Source organism: Diabrotica undecimpunctata, chromosome 1, assembly GCF_040954645.1.
Source record: "Diabrotica undecimpunctata isolate CICGRU chromosome 1, icDiaUnde3, whole genome shotgun sequence".
Taxonomy (NCBI): Eukaryota; Metazoa; Arthropoda; class Insecta; order Coleoptera; family Chrysomelidae; genus Diabrotica; species Diabrotica undecimpunctata.
The window spans coordinates 78,114,255-78,131,248 of NC_092803.1; the positions used below are offsets into that span (position 1 = coordinate 78,114,255).

At 31.3% G+C, this 16,994-nt stretch overlaps 1 protein-coding gene across 5 annotated transcripts in view; it reads right to left on the bottom strand.

The window, feature by feature from the left end:
• Positions 1-16,994, bottom strand: part of LOC140439400 (uncharacterized) — a 743,908-nt gene that overhangs the window by 12,636 nt on the left and 714,278 nt on the right. The window lies entirely within an intron of this gene.

Consider the following 16,994-nt stretch of genomic DNA (forward strand, 5'->3'; position numbering starts at 1 on the left):
TTTGGAAAATGCATTTTCCCTGTTCAAGAATTATTGACACACAGGCCGACATGATTTTTGGTGTATTAAGTTTGACATGTGTCCTTAGCTAATACGGGTACGCTGATTCTGAATATGAATTCGGTTTAAGTCCATGACGTCAAAATTTTTCACGAAATTAAAAAAAAACCTTGTGAGATATTATGTTGTAGCGCAAACAAATACCTTATTGATATTTCGTAAATAGGATTAAAACTATTTCTTTAAAATACTTGATAGATCGATAAAAAATATTTTAATACATTATTATGTTAATTTTATTTGAATGGCAACACTGCCCAACACGTCAAAATTTTTTACAAAATTGAAAAAACCTTGTGAGATATTATATACTAACGCAAACTAGTACGTTATTGATATTTCGTACATTGTAATAAAATTATTTCTTTCAAATACTTATATTTCGATAGAAAATATTTTAATACATTATGTTAATTTTATTTGAATTGCAACACTGCCGATGCCGTCAACTTGACGGTATCGGCAGTTGTGTATTGTGTAAATAGAGTTAATTAGCGTCAGTTGTTTGTAGCATCGGGTTGTATTTTGTTTTATGAGTGTTTATCGCGCCATAATGTCATCAAAAAAGTGTAAGAACAGTCCTCATATATTTTGTTACGTGTATGGTGATTTAACAATAGGAAAGCATGAACGAAACATAGCAGACGTTATAAAGAAAGCTTATCATGCCTACTTTGGTGTAAAGCTTGGTGATTAGTACAAACCTTGGGCTCTACACAAAGTGTGCTTTCAGTGTGTCGAACTACTGAAAAAATGGACAAAAGGTACACGTAAATCTTTACCCTTCGGCATTCCTATGGTATGGAGGAACCAAAAGACTATGGATACGACTGCTACTTTTGCTCCTGCGATATCAAGGGTTTTAATTCAAAAAATAAACACAAAATTAAATATCCTGATTTATCTTTTGCTAAACGACCTGTATTTTATGGACCAGGAATCCCAATTCCTCTACTTTTTTTTCATACCATCCAACAGCAATTTTCAGATGAAAGTTCAGACGAAAAAACCGATGAAGACTAATCCAAATCCTGAGATAGACCAACCTCAAAAGTTTATCCAAGCTGAACTAAATGACTTAGTAAGAGACTTGGGCCTATCGAAGGATGCTGCATAAATCTTAGGATCACGAGTGAACGATAAAAATATCTTGTTGTACAATAATAATACTTATGCCTCAGTGCCTGTTGATTATTCCGTGCATTTTAAAGGAACATATAAGAATTTTAAGCTGTTACTAAATAAAATTAAGTATAGCGAATATTGTTGGCAACTCTGTGGAGATCTCAAAATAATATCCATGCTTTTGGGTCAGCAGTCTGGATTCACAAAATATCCATGTTTTTTGTGTGATTGGGACAGTCGAGCACAAAATTTACAGTACGTTAAGAAAGAGTGGCCACTCAGAGACAGACTTGTACTGGTACAAAAAAATGTGCAACGTGATACACTAGTTGATCCAAAATTAGTTCTTTTTCATCCTTTTCACATAAAGTTAGGATTGATAAACAGTTTGTCAAAGCTTTAGATAAACAAGGTGACTGCTTTAAATATCTGTGCGACAAATTTTCTGCACCTTCTGAAGCTAAACTTAAAGAAAGAATTTTTGTAGGCCCTCAAATTCGAACCTTAACATCGGACAGATTGTTCGAGAATACAATGATCCAGGATGAATCTGAAGCATGGAGTTCTTTCGCAGAAGTCATAGACGGTTTCCTTGGAAACAATCTCCAAACTATAATCGTCAAACGATTCCCACGTTAAATATTTTCCGGAAAATCTTGTAGCTGTCAGCGAGAGCAGGGAGAGAGGTTCCATCAAGATATAAAGGAGATGGAGAGACGTTACCAAGGTAGATGGGATATAAGAATGATGGCTGATTACCGCTAGACCTTGAAGAGAGACTCTATTACAAAAATCCATAAAAAGACCACAAAACGCAGTTTTCATGGAAATAAAGAACGGTTTTATTCAAAAAAAGCATATATTGTCTAAAGCAGGTTATATTAAATTCTTTTTTTTAATAGCAACTTCATTTTGCAGTGTAATTTTGTATTAAATAAAGTTTCAATAAATATTTGCTCAGTATTTTTGTCAGTTTTTATAAAAAATTTCAAACACACTTTTCTTGAAAACCTGATGTGCTGAAAAAAAACTTAGTATAGATTCTATACTTAGTTTATAGTATCTAAGTTAGACACTATAGAACACCTATTAAACTTAAATCACTTTTTCAAATAAAAAACTAGGCCTGTGATGCAATTTTCATTTCGACATCTTTTTTTTTGTTTAAAAAATTTAGTGATACTCTACGAATCAAATCCAACAAGTTTTATTGAGATCCATCCAACTGAACGGATGGTAGGTTTTGAGCTTTTTACTACTTTATACGAGCTTTGCTGTTTATAAGTTGAAAGTCTTTGTACGCTAAGTCCAAAAATAAGTAACAGATAATGTATAATATAATCGATCAGTTTAGTACAAACTAAAGTCTAAAAGTCATATTTCCAACACAAATACTTTATTTGACGTTTTGATTCCAGTTCCTAAAGCGTTTTTCAAAATAAAATTTTTAAAATGATATATCGAAAACAAACAAATAAATTCTAATAGGCATTTTAGACATTTTATTATAGGTTTTAAATTCGACTAGATCTAGACGACTTTAAAATGGTTTTGCCATCATTTCTGAGGTTGGTTTCAGTAATGACCTGATCTGAGGTGAGATCATTTAGTTAAACAACACTATATTTCTCTTTCTAGTTGTATGACCGGTATAGATCTTTCAATATCATGCTGGCTACCATATTAACTATCATGTCTTAATCGATATCAGCTCCAAATAATGATGTAGTCCATCATTACGTACCATTGTCGTAGTTTTTTAGCCATTACGTTCTTCTGCCAGCACCAGGTTTATCTTGGATCTTTTCTTGCATAATGAGTTAAAAAAGTAAACGTCATAAATTGTTTTAAACAGATCACAGACTACTTTAATCCCCTTTTCTACGAGTAAAATAGTATTTCGGCACTCACAGAGAAATTTGGCAATTAAAAAGAATTTCTCGTGACATTCGTTGACACAGATATCTAACAACTTCTTTTGATAAATGTGGTGCTAACAATAGAAAATAAACAAAACATGCAAAATATTAAAGGTCATTTTTCACTTATAAACACTACATAAAGAAGACCGGAAAATGATGTGAAAAAGAGACAAAATTTTACGGAAAAAGCATAAAGCTTGTAAAGTTATTTTTGTTCATTTGTTTATATATATATATATATATATATATATATATATATATATATATATATATATATATATATATTGTTATGATTGTTTATTTTGACTTTAATCTTAGTTTATTAAGCCAATAAAAAAGAATTATAACTTATTTGTTATCAAAAGTAAAATAATCCTTATATTGCCTGTGTTCGATGGATTCAAAAGATTTTCTAGTTGTCTTTTATCGGGAGAGAAGAAAGGATAAGAATACAAATATATTATATTACAAAGATTTACGTTTCTTTATTTTATATGAACGAATAAAACAATTATTAAATTCTGTCGTTATCTTATCAATCAGCATACAAGAAAATAAATCAAATTTTTATGATAATAAGATTATAAAGCTACATACATTTATATTACGTGAAAAACCAATTTTACTTAAAATTTTCTTTACTTGAAACAAGAAACAACAAAACTTTAAAATTTTGATTAGCCTAACAAAAACCTCAGTTCTTAAATTTGAATGCTAATGACCGTGATGTCGAAACGATCCTTCACAGATATAAAATTCAATTGTACAAACACTTACAGCTTATTTTCTTCTTGAGTTGTATGTTGGAAAATACCCAGAAAAGTCCAGTCTCCTCAACGATGTAATCTCTCCTCTTTGGCACTTCGGCTCTTTCTTAACGTCTCTGCAAACCTCCTGCAGACTACACAAAAACCACCTGATTCACTTCTCCAAACTCAGCTATTTATTTATGACACCAGGACCTCCTTTTGTCAACTTGATGCTGTAAGAATACTTTCATATATACTTTATAAAATGCCCACGGTAGATACAAGGACCTCTTTTAATTTACTTGTTATCTCCTTCTTCAAACTATTCACTTCTTTTCGTTACGCCGGTATCCAAACTCACGAACCACACCCTATCTTGAGACAAAAGACTGTTTCCTTTCGATGACCAAAATATGACTAACTTCTCCCGTCTCATGATCGGCTCACCAAATTCCCATTTAAAAACGATCGTCCAATCAAAAGCTCAAATTGTGTTTACCATGATTTTGGAAAAGCCTAATTTCGGTTTCAGAGAAAAACTAAATAGCTTACTTTAAAATTGGTTTTTTCAATACATCATTTATACATATTTCAAAAGATTAGAATATGGTCATTTAATACTCGACTATACAAACAATGAAAAGATTAACTTACAGGTAAAATGTCTTCTAATTCTAAACAAAGGTTTTTTTTGATAATTTTGTTTGAAACGGAAAAAGGTCGTTTGCCAAACAAATTTCTATTCTTATCTACACTAAATCTTATCTTAAATTACTATATACATTTTTGTTTATAATGATATTTTAAAATTTTATTCCGATGGATATTTTTATTTATTTTTCTTTGGTTGGGAAAGAAAAAGTATGACAATATATATATATCTTCTTCTTCAAGTGCCGTCTCCATCAATGGAGGTTAGCGGTTATGGTGGCAAACGTTTCGTTTATATAACGTTTATATAAAACAATATATATATATATATATATATATATATATATATATATATATATATATATATATATATATATGTATATACAATAGCACTAAAGGCATTAGAGGCCCATGGCTTGAAAAGTTTGTTCTTTCTTCATTTTCGCTTTTCTTTATGTACTCAGATCTTCTCTGGCTCGATATGTGATTTTTCTCCATTCCTTCTTGTTATTCATTTTTATTTTCTGGCCTTATAGTCCAATTTTTTCCATATCTTTTTCTACCTCTTGATTCCATCTATTTTTTGGTCTTCCTTTTGTCTTTTTTGAAGCTATAGTGTAGTTTAGTACCCTTTTTGGAGTCCTCGCATTCGGCATCTTTCTAGGCGACCTCGCCATCTTAGTCTCTGTGCCTTTATGACTCCTATTATATTAGGTTGATTATATAATTTCTTTAACTTATCATTTGATCTTCTTATCCATAAACCGTCTCTTATTATTCCTCCATATATCTTCCTCAGGATTTTCCTTCCCCATGTCTCCAGTAAATTTTGTTCATTTTTTGTCATTGTCCATGTCTCTGCAGTCATACTGCAGTATGTTACTATTGGTTGTATAGTTGTTTTGTATAACTGTATTTTTGCCTTTCTTGATAAAAACTTGCTGTTCAACATTCCACTAAGACCATGTACACTTCTAGCGCCTGCCATTATTCCAGCTTGTATTTCTTCTTTAATGTTAGGTATACGTGATATTATTGCACCTAGGTATGTAAATCTTTCTACTATTTCGACTTCGTATGATGATACTTCTTCTACTGCTACTTATCTGTCCACTGCATACATTTTATTTTAGTTTCATTTATGTAAACTCCCATTTTCTTTGCTGCTTTTACTATTCGCTGTACTATTTTCTGTAGCTTTTTTTCCTCTTGCCAGCAACACTACATCATCCGCAAATGAAAAAACTTAGTGTGTTTTATGATATAGAAGTCCTCCTCTATTGATTTTTGGCTCTCGCATTATTTTTTCTAGGCATAAATTGAAGAGTAATGATGACAAAGGATCGCCCTGCCTTAATCCTTCGTTTACTATAAGTTTGTCCGATGCATGATTGTTTACTTTGACTGTGCTTTCTGTATTCTCTAAAGTAAGATGTATCATGTTACGCAACTAACGCTGCTAACTCCCAGTTCCTCAAGGGTCTCTTTTAATTCCTTCCTCTTTATTCTATCGTATGCTTGCTGGAAGTCGATGAATAGCGCTATCGTTGGTAAGTTGTGTTCATAGCTTTCTGCTTGTAATTATCTGATTATAAATACTTGGTCCGTTGTGCTTCTCCCTCGTCTAAATCCGCACTGATATTCGCCTCTTTTTCTAGCTTATGTTTTATGGATTTTGATAGGATTTTATATACGGTATTTAGTAACGCTACTCCTCTGTAATTACTGCATTCCGTTTTGTCTCCTTTTTTGTGTAATGTGCAAATAATTGCTTCCTTCCAATCTTCTGGTATTCGTTCTTTTATCCATATCTCCTTTATAATCTTGTATATCTAATCATTTAGCAGTTTTCCACCATATTTCATCATCTCTGCTGTTATGTTATCGTTTCCAGGGCATTTTTTTCAGATTTTTTATGATTTCCTCGATTTGTTCTTTGCTGGGTGAATTATCTTCTATGTCTTCTAAGTGTTCGATTCTTGCTTCTGCTTCCATACATTCTCTTTGGTTTAAATTTGTTTCTTAATTATTGCAAAAATAGTTTCGAAAGTCGATCTTTTGAAAATTAATAATAACTTTTCTAAAAATGCACAAAAAACTTCACATTCGCGTGAAAATAGGGACAATGTCACATGCACTCAGCTATAAAAATGTGAAAAAGTTTCACTTAACAGTTATTGCAAAATAAAAATTTTTCATCCCAGTAATCTTTTATCTACAACGTTATTATGCGTAAACTATTAGGTCTACATGAATTTTATAGACACACCGAATTGAAGAGATAGGTTTATTTTATCTAATTAAATTATTTAACTTCAAAAAAATTTATGTTAAATATATTAAAATAAGTTTGCAAAAGTACTATAATTTTAAGCTTATAAAAATTTAAAATAACTCAGAAGCAACAACCCATTAGAAAGTTGATGTTTTTTATTCGAAATGTAGGTATTTTCACACGAATTAAAAAAAAAAATAAAATGTTGTACAACCCGTAGAATTTCCGGTTCTGATCAACGAAAATTAGTGTTTTTTTTTTTAATTTGGGTACCTTATTACATATATTATAAAAACCTAATCTGTTAATTTATTAATTGTTTAGTTAACCGAGTAATTTCTTCAATTTAAAATAAATATTTATTTTGCAAAATTTCACTTTTCTCTAATTATTATTACTAAAATAGGTTATGAAATGATAGGTAACTGAAATATTTATGTATTATAGTTATAAATAATATCTTTTTAAAGTGAATTTTACAAAAAAATTAATTTTTTATTTAAAAATCAAATCTACATTGTTAATTTTTCATTAATTACATAACAACAACAACAACAACAACAAATTAATTATTATAAACTTAATAACTATAATAAATAAAATAAATAATAACTGTATAATTATAAATAAAAATAGTAAAATTAAGTATGCAAATTGTAATGTTAATTGTATATAAAAATTAATTCCATATTTTTTATTTATAATTATACAAAGTTTATAACAAATTATTTATGTAAAATATATTTGTAGTGTTTTTGAGAAAAAGTAATTGTAAAAATAATAAGCATAATTAAAAAAAAAATTAAAACGAATAGATTCGATTTTCAAATAAAAAATAAATTTTTTGTATAATTTATTGTTAAAAGATACTATTTAAAACTATAATACATAAATAATTAAGTTGCTTATCATTTCATAACATTTTCTACTAAGAATAATAAGAGAAAAGTAAACTTTTAGAAAATAAATATTTATTTTGTATTGTTTAATCAAATTACTTGATTAAATAAACAATTCACAAATTAACCAAATGCATTTTTATAATATATGCCACAAGGTAGGTACCCTAAATTAAAAAAAAAACATTAATTTTCGTTGATTAGAACCGGAAATATTGCGACTTTTATAAATTTGAATTTATGAATTCAGTTTTTGAAATTATAAGTTGGATTCATAGTATGGCGCATTGACTATGGAACGCAGCACCTTGTTTTGGAATCTCTGTAAGATGTTTGTATTGGAGACGCTAGCAGTGCCCCATAGTTGGACCCCATAAGTTCATATGGGCTTGAGGATGGACTTGTAGAGTAAAATTTTGTTATCCAAAGATAGTTTTGAATTGCGTCCAATGATCCAATACATATTTCTCAATTTAAGTCCAAGCTGTTTTCGTTTGTTAAAAATACGTTTTTTCCAAGTTAGACGGCGATCCAAGTGCATGCCAAGATATTTAGCGTCCTCGGATTAAGGAATTAGAAAATTTTTAATATAAACAGGGGGGCATGTTTCTTTATGTAGCGTAAATGTAACATGTATTGACTTAGTTCCGTTAGATTTGATGCGCCATACTTTCATCCATTGCTGAATTCTATTTAGGTTTCATTGCAACGTTGATCATACGTTGCAACAGTAGTTGTACTAGATGTTGGAATGTCCGCTGTGTATAAAAGATATAGAATTAGGCCGAGAACGCAGCCTTGTGGGGTGCCTGAGTGAGTAGGATATATCTTAGTGTGCTCGGTACTGTGCTTCACCAGGAAGTGTCTATTTTCTATGTAGCATTCTAAGAGCTGGAAGTGAGGATAGGGTAGGAGCTTCTTTAATTTTATTTGTAGTCTTATGTGCCATACCTTGTCAAAAGCCTATGATATGTCAAGGAAAGCAGCAGAACAGTATCTTTTGGCGTTAAAATCCTTGTTTATTTGGTTGACTAGCCTATGCACTTGTTCTATGGTTCCGTGTTTGTCTCGGAAACCGAATCGATGTTCTGGAATTATTTTATGTCCGTCTATTATCGTTTTTAACCTTTTTATGTATATTTTTTCAAAGGTTTTGTTAATTATAGGCAAAAGGCTTATAGGCCGGTATGAAGATGCATTTCTGGTCTTTTTTCGGGTTTAAGGATCATTATGATTTGAACTAGGGAAGTAGTTTAGGTGCAGAATTGCATTAAATATAAAGGTTTTCTTCTTCATAGATTAATTTCTTTAATTCCTTTGTTGATTTGTTAAGTTTTTTTTTTATTTTCTACCGTTCTTGACTGTCTCCAATTTTGGCGTAATTGTCGTTTTTCTGAAATTTTTTGTTTAATTGTGGGAGATACATTATTTCTGTCTGGAGGACAGATTTAGTGAGATCAGGCTGTCTAGTTTTTCTCTAAATTGGGACCAGTTAGTCTTGGTGTTATGCAAAGTTGGTTGATGTACTTTGTTTAAGATTTTTTCGAAGATTGTTATTATAAAGGGTGAGTGGTCTGATGATAAATCGAAGCATGATTCAGCTTTACATTTTTTGGTATCGATGCCTTTTGTGATGCAGAAATCAACGGCATCAGGTATTTTGTTTAAGTGAGGCGGACAATAAGTTGTTTCGCCAGTAGAGATTTGTTGCAGGTTATTTTCTAACATTGCTTTAGCTAATTATCTGCCCCTTGGTGTTGTTAGTCTAGAGCTCCACATCGGATGTTTTGAATTATAATCTCCACCTGCAATGAATTTGTTCCCTAGAGTGTTGAAATATTCTAGGAAATGTTCTTTTTTAACGGCATGTTTAGGTGGGCAGTATAAGGCAGATATTGTTATTGGACCGTGTGCTTCCTTAATTGTTCAGCTGGTTGCTTGCAGGTAGTCTTTGTTACATTTTTCCCTTTCGGAGTGTTTAATAGAATTACGTATAATTTTATGACCATTTTTTATTTTGGTGGTTGTGAAGCCATTAAGCGATCTTATTAATAACAGTAGTAAGCAAATTGAGCATTGTGCCCATTTGCGCCATAAGTTTTTGCATTATTTCTTCCAGCTTGGCTAAGTTGTTATTAGGTTGGTTAGGTCCTGGTATTTCTTGGTTGTTATAGCTACACTGTGGTTGATTTTTGTTGACTATTTGAGCATAGGTTAAATCAGGTTGTATTTGTTGAGAATTATTTGTTTGAATATGTGGTTGCATGATTCTTTTCCCTCTTAGTGTAGGATATAGCTTCTGCTGTAGTTAAATGTGAACTTGGCATCCTGTATAGTTAGCCGGGTGGTCACCGTTACAATTGACACATTTTACTTTGTCATCACGTGATTCTCGAGGACAATTTTTTGTTTCGTGAAAACCTGTACATTTTACGCATCTGTGTACTTTGCGGCAGTAGGTTTTAGTGTGTTCGTAGTCTTGACATCTTGTACACTGGGGGATTGTTCTTTTCGGACGAGAAGGTTCGCATTTGATGATATTGTTTCCTAATTTTTCTATTTTATAAACTTCTTTGTTGTTTTCCTTCGATACGATAACAATGAAAAACATTGGCAAGGGGGTTTTTGATACAAAATGTTTTATATTGTGAATGTTTACTGCTTCGTGTCCTTGTGCTGCTAGATTTGCCTTTATGTCAAGACTATCTGTACCATAATGCAGTCATTTATCACCTGTGGTTTGCTTAAGTAGGTCATGAATGTGTTGGAACACACCTACATTATAGATGGTTATCGGTAGGGGCTTAGGTACATCTTTTGTCTCCCATTTATCTTTAAATTCAGAGTTAGGAGCTGCTTGTTCATTCGTGTGTTGGACTACCTGTGGATTTTGTAGATTTTGATATACTAAGTGTAGGGGGAAAGGTAAAGGATTTGGTTGTGAAAAAAATTGTGAGAAAATTGGCTGCATTTGAGTAGATGATCCTGGCATTTGCTGATATATGGCCTGTTGATTTTGATCATGGTAACCCGTTTGGGGCTGTGACATTGACGTAGTAAAAAATAGTGTTGATAAGACATATTGTTATTCACCTGATATCCGAATTTATCAGTTGGCACACCATTTCATTTGATATCCCTTTTTAATTTCACTCCACTGATATGGATTTTTGAATATTTTCTTATCACTAATTGCCTTCTAATAACTATTTATCGATTCCAAAACACTTAGTTACTGTTAAAATGTAATTAAAAATAAAAACTGAATTTGTTTATGAGAACTAGTAGAGACATTAGAACATGTAGGAAATTAAAATCACATTTAAATAATAACATTTTGTACACAAATCGAAATTAACGTTTACAATATAAAATGCTTTAAAATAACTGGACTGAATGCGACCGCCTTGATCGGAGGTTTGTGGTCGACGATGTAAAACCCCCATTTTAAAGGAATTTTTATGCTTTTTTAGTAAAATTGTGGCACTTTTCCATATAATTTACCGGTCATCACCTTCAGCATTTAAAATCGAATAGCGATCATACATTGTTTACATTTATAAGTAAAAAATTACGTTTAATTTTTTGCATAGGTTCTTTATTACATATTAGTACATATTACCAAATGTATCAAAAGTAGTTAGATACCTGTATCAACGAGTGTCATGGGAAAATCGTTAGTTTCCTGGTTTATATCATGGCCGAGTGATTTTCCATATTTTGCCGCTGTAACATTGCTCTCAATTATTGTCCGAATCCTTGTTATTTTATAAACTTTGGGATAACTGTTTTCTCATAAAATTGTGTTATATTATATCGTATTTTCTGGCTGAATATTGCGGGAATTCCATTATATTGGTTTTTATATTTATTTCTGACATTCTCTTAAGTCCATAACGTCTAGCAGCGCCGGATAAAGGGGCGGGTGAGCCGGACAACTGCCAGATCGCCAAATTTTGAAAATTTATAGTTAAAAATAAAATAGTTTTTTACATTGAACAAACCTGTAAAGCGAAATATTTTAGTATTATTTTAGATTTTACTCGCGATATTAGGAAATCATAAGAAACAATTTTCATTGACGTTACGTTTTGTAGATATTAATGATAGTGCCTAAAAATCAAGGAGCATTTTATTAGCTATTAAGAAATTTAAGAATCAACAGGCCACACAATATATGAGATAATAAAACAATTAATACATGATTTTCAATTAAACTTAAATGATTCTAGAGGCCAAGGGTATGACAAATCTCTAATATGAAAGGAAAAAATAAAGGTATTCAACTACGTATTTGCAAAGAATACCCTCTTGCTTTTTTATGCCATATGGATGCCACTCCCTCAATTTCGTCATTCAGGATGCAGCTATATCTTGCACATAATCAACATGTTTTGTGGTATTGTACAACGTTAGTACACATCTTTTTTTGCTTCCGTAGTAGGCCGATTAAAAATTTTATCTGATAATGTGCTTTTATCTTTAAAAGCTTAGCAAAACTCGCTGGGAAAGTTAAATTGATTGTATAGGTGTGGCCAGAATTTTTTAGTGTGGATTCCAATGTTTAAATCGCGCCTCCCTCCATACATATTTTTTTTAAATTTCAAATATTATTTCATAAAAAAACATTTTACAGTTTTATAAATAATTTTTTAAATTCAAAACACATTTGTTAGAACAGTAAATTTTTGAAACAAGTTACGTTTGTTTTTATATTAAATTATTGCGTAATCATAAGAAAAATATGGCCACAGTTATATTGTACAGATCACGACATTGTTTTATTGACCATACTAACACAATGGCAATCGCTGTGACATGTTACACGTCTCCACCTTTATATTCATTTCACAGTAGGTACGAATTGTCGTAATTGTCACGTTGACATTAAAAATTTCAAAAGGAAGTTCTGAAAGAATAAACAAATAATTAATAAAATGCCTAATACGTTGTATACCGTCCAAGAAAAAGTGCAACTTGTAACATGGTACTTTCAGGGTCATTCGATACGCGAAGTAATTGATTTATTTATTGTTGCTTTCGAAAATAGACTCCCACCAAGTGTTACAACAGTTAAAAATACCATTAAACATTTTCAAACTTCGGAATGTGTAAACAGTTGTAAAAAGTGTCATGAAGGTAATGAACCACGTGTTGGACCTGTCGATGAGGAGCGTCAAAAAGGGGATATTGATATTTGTGCTTTTGTGGAAGCTAGTGAATCCTGCAATAGTGTACAAATTCCTAGGAAATTTAACGTGAATGCTCGAACTATCCAGCGAGTTCTTAAAAGGAATGGGTATAACTGTTTTAAGATACAACCAACACAAGAACTGTTTCCGGAAGATAACTTTAGGCGGATGGAGTTTTGTGAATTTATGTTAGATAAACAGAATGGAAATGTACACTTTTTAAAAAATATTTTATTTTCTGATAAATCTTCATTTTGATTACATAAAAAACACAATCCATCTGTTGCAAGGTATTATTCTCGGAAAACTAAGCACCTCAATGTTGCAGTGCGAACGCAGCATCCGCAAAAGTTAAATGTTTGGACTGGGATGTTAGGCGACCATATTATCGGTCCATTTTTTATCGATGGAAACCTAAACGGGCCCAAATATTTACAACTTTTACAGAATGAGATCATTTTCGGCAGTTCGACGTCTTCCCGTTAATTTTCAGGAGGTTTATTTTTAACAGGATGGGTGTTCGGCTTACAACTCTAGAGCAACAACTATTGACTTTCTCAATCAAACGTTTCCTGATCGACATGTGGTACAATTAAATGGCCCGCTAGATCCTGTGGCTTAGCGCCTAACGATTTCTTTTTTTGGTGTTTTTTTTAAAGAAAATGTTTATAAGCACCAGTTTAAAAGGGTCACAAACCAAGTCGAATTAGGGGCAAAAATACTTTATTTCTCTGCCAGCATTACACCAGCTCTACTCCAAAATATCCCCAGATATTTTGGAGTAGAGCTAATGACAGATTTGGTTACTGTTTAGCACAAGGAGGTAGAATATTTGAGCCCTTAATTTATTGATCTGCTTTCCTAATTTTTAATTTTTGTTAGGTACATTTTACGAAGTTTGTAGGTTCTTAATTAGGTAGTATCATTTATGTTTAAGTTTGGAAGAATTTTATTGTTTTTTTTTATTTAAAAGTACAAACGATTCTTATTCCGATTTTTTTCTTCTTTCTTGTCTTATTGTTATAAGCTTTGTCCATAAAATTTGTACAATTTTCAGTGACAATAAATTATATTACTTATTTACTTACTTATTTATTTGTATTGCTATTAAGGCTAAAAAATAACCAAAAAATTAGTTTTAGAGAATTTTAATAAAAATATACTCTAGAGATGGGATTGCAATAAATCTTAATTCCTATGGTCAACAAAACAATGTCGTTATCTGTATAAAAAATACGTCAAAAATTAAGATTGACATTAAAAATTTTTTATAATAACACATTACAATACCATTCATCGCTAGAATGGTATGATTTTTTTAAATTCGTCAACTACACTATCTTTGTCTATATTTAAAGCAAGTTCTTGTTCACCAAAAGGCACCACTAGATATTTCAAACAGTCTTGTAGCGTTATTGATCGAAATATCGATTTTATTATCCTCAGCTTAGAAAAAGTACTATCACAAGTACAACTTGTTACAGGAAGTGCGGCAAATTTTACCATTAGTTGGTTAAATAGTGGAAACATTGATTTTATATTACGCGATTTAGATTACTAGATCAGTATATCAGTAGATTAGTAGATCATAAGACATCCAATCTAGCCAGTTCTTCTTCTTAGGGTGCCTGTCCGTTCCGGACGTTGGCGATCATTCTGGCTATGATGACTGTTGGTTGCTATACGAAAAAGCTGTGTTAAAAAGCCAGTTAAAAGCTTTTAAAGGTTGAATGTTGGCGGCTATCAAAAGGGCACTAAACAGTATCTTCGTTATTAATGAACGTATAGCGACATACGAGATATCATCGGACGCTGTGGATAAAATAGATTGACTTTAAGACAAATTTGATTTATTGGTTTAAAAAAAGCCTCTGGCTAAGTAGAATCAACTAAGCGAATCCTAACATGCGACATAGCAAGTAAAAGAGGAGGATATATCGAATATATTAAAACATAAAAACAAACAGGGCGACTACCAAAAGGGCACTGCACAGTATATTTATTATTAATGAACGTATAGCGACATACGAGATATCATAGGGCAATATGGATAAATATAGAATCACTATAGAAACAATTTTGATTTATTGACTTTAAGAAGGCCTCTGGCTGAGTACAAAATAAAATTTCGTCATTGGCGCGCATATGGGTAATGATCTCAACTTTTTTAAAGAAAAAAATAGTACGTCTCTGAGATATTTCAAATTAAAAATAATTTTTAAATTGTTCGGTTTAATTTGTGACAAAAAATATTTCTCCCTTTTTTTTTGAAATGAGGCGTCGTTTTTATGCAAAAAAGTAAAACATCTTACCGCGTACTTTTCATTCCTTTAATACACTCTCAAGAACCATCTAATACAATAACAATAAACCAGAACAATAACAGAGAGTACCACTAACATAATTTTAAATACGCACACAGCTACAGAAAAATATTTAAAACGACGCTCTCAAACTTGACAAAAGATTGAACTCTTAATCTCAATGGGTTTCGTATTTGTGCAAATATTTCTGGTGTATTTCTTATTTACTTATGTAAAAGTGCTTCAGTTATATTGATTGAAATTTTGCAGGGACGTAGCTTTGGTCATAATGATCAAAAGTTTTCGGTGCCTCAAAACAAAAGAAATTAATTGTTTCTATTCATTGAGTTATAAGACTTCAAATCGTCGGTTTTTAATTCATTTTTAAAAATCAAGAATTTGGAAACGTGTCTTCCCACAATATGCAGCATCTGAATCTCAGTTAACATGAATATAGTAACGGAATGACATTTCTTAATGTTTGTCATATTCGTATTTATTGAGATTCTGAAGCTGTGTATTGTGGGTTGTCACGTTTCCAAATTCATGATTTAAAAAAATGAAATAAAACCTGACGATTTAAAGTTCTATAGCAATCAATAGAAACAATTGATTTCTGAGTTTAAAGGCACTGAGAACTTTTGATCATCATAACCAAAGCTGCATCTCTGCAAAGTATAAATAAGAAATCACCAGAACTATTTGCACGAATACGACAACCAATAAGACTAAGAGTTGAATCTTGTGTTACGTTTCAGGGGGTCGTTTTAAACAGTTTTTGTAGCTTTGCATCTATTTAAAATTTTATTAGTAGTACTTTCTGTTATTGTTTTGGTTTAATATTATTGTATTAGATGGTTCATGAGGATGTATTAAATAAATGTTAAGATGTTCTATTTTTCTTTTGGATAAAATCGGCGCCTCATATAAAAAAAAAGAAAAAAAGGTTTTTTGTTACAAATTAAACGAAGAATATAAAAAGTGGCGTACCATTTTTATCTTTAAAAAAAAAAAAAAAATGAGACCATTACCAGTATGCGCGCCAATTATGAACATAAAATTTTTAATTAAAAGGAAAAAAGGGAAATAAGTACTTCTTAAATCTCACCAAATTTTATTTGCATAGATCAAACCGTTTCAGAGCAATAAATAAATCATCATTTTGTAATAAAAGTTAGTTAAACTTATTTGACAACACCCTGTATAATATACAAGTATGTATTATTCAAATGAACTAAAAACGGATATTTTGAACCTCTGGAACTTAGAAACAATAAATTTCTGAGTCTTGGGGCAATCAGAACTTTTGATCAGCATGACCAAAACTAATTCTCCGCAAAGTTTTAGCCAATTTAGGTGAAACCACTTTTACATAATAAAAAAGGGGGCTCTTTGGTACAAATTTTAAAATTTCTAAGAAAAATTACACAACAATGTTTTATTTAATCAAAAAGACCATAGTTTAGGAACTTAATTGAGTAAAACAAAAATAAATTAACTATTTGCAAACATTGCAAACGTAAGTGTCTTTCTCAGTTCCTGAACTTAGTTTATGTGCCCACAAGTTACACTCAAGGCATTGAAACTAAAGCTTTTCCTTTCTGTCTGCTTGAAATTATCCCTTAAAAAATATGCATTTTACATCTTGGCCGTCTATTGTGTCTTGCCCAACTTTCTCAAAGTCAACAGCATCGTCTACTGGGACAACTTTTTTCAGATGCTGCGAAACTGCCTTCACTGCCGATCTCGGATGTTTTTAATTTCTTCTAGATTTTTCGTTTTTCGGCAATATTGAAACCTCGTTTACTAAATTTCTAA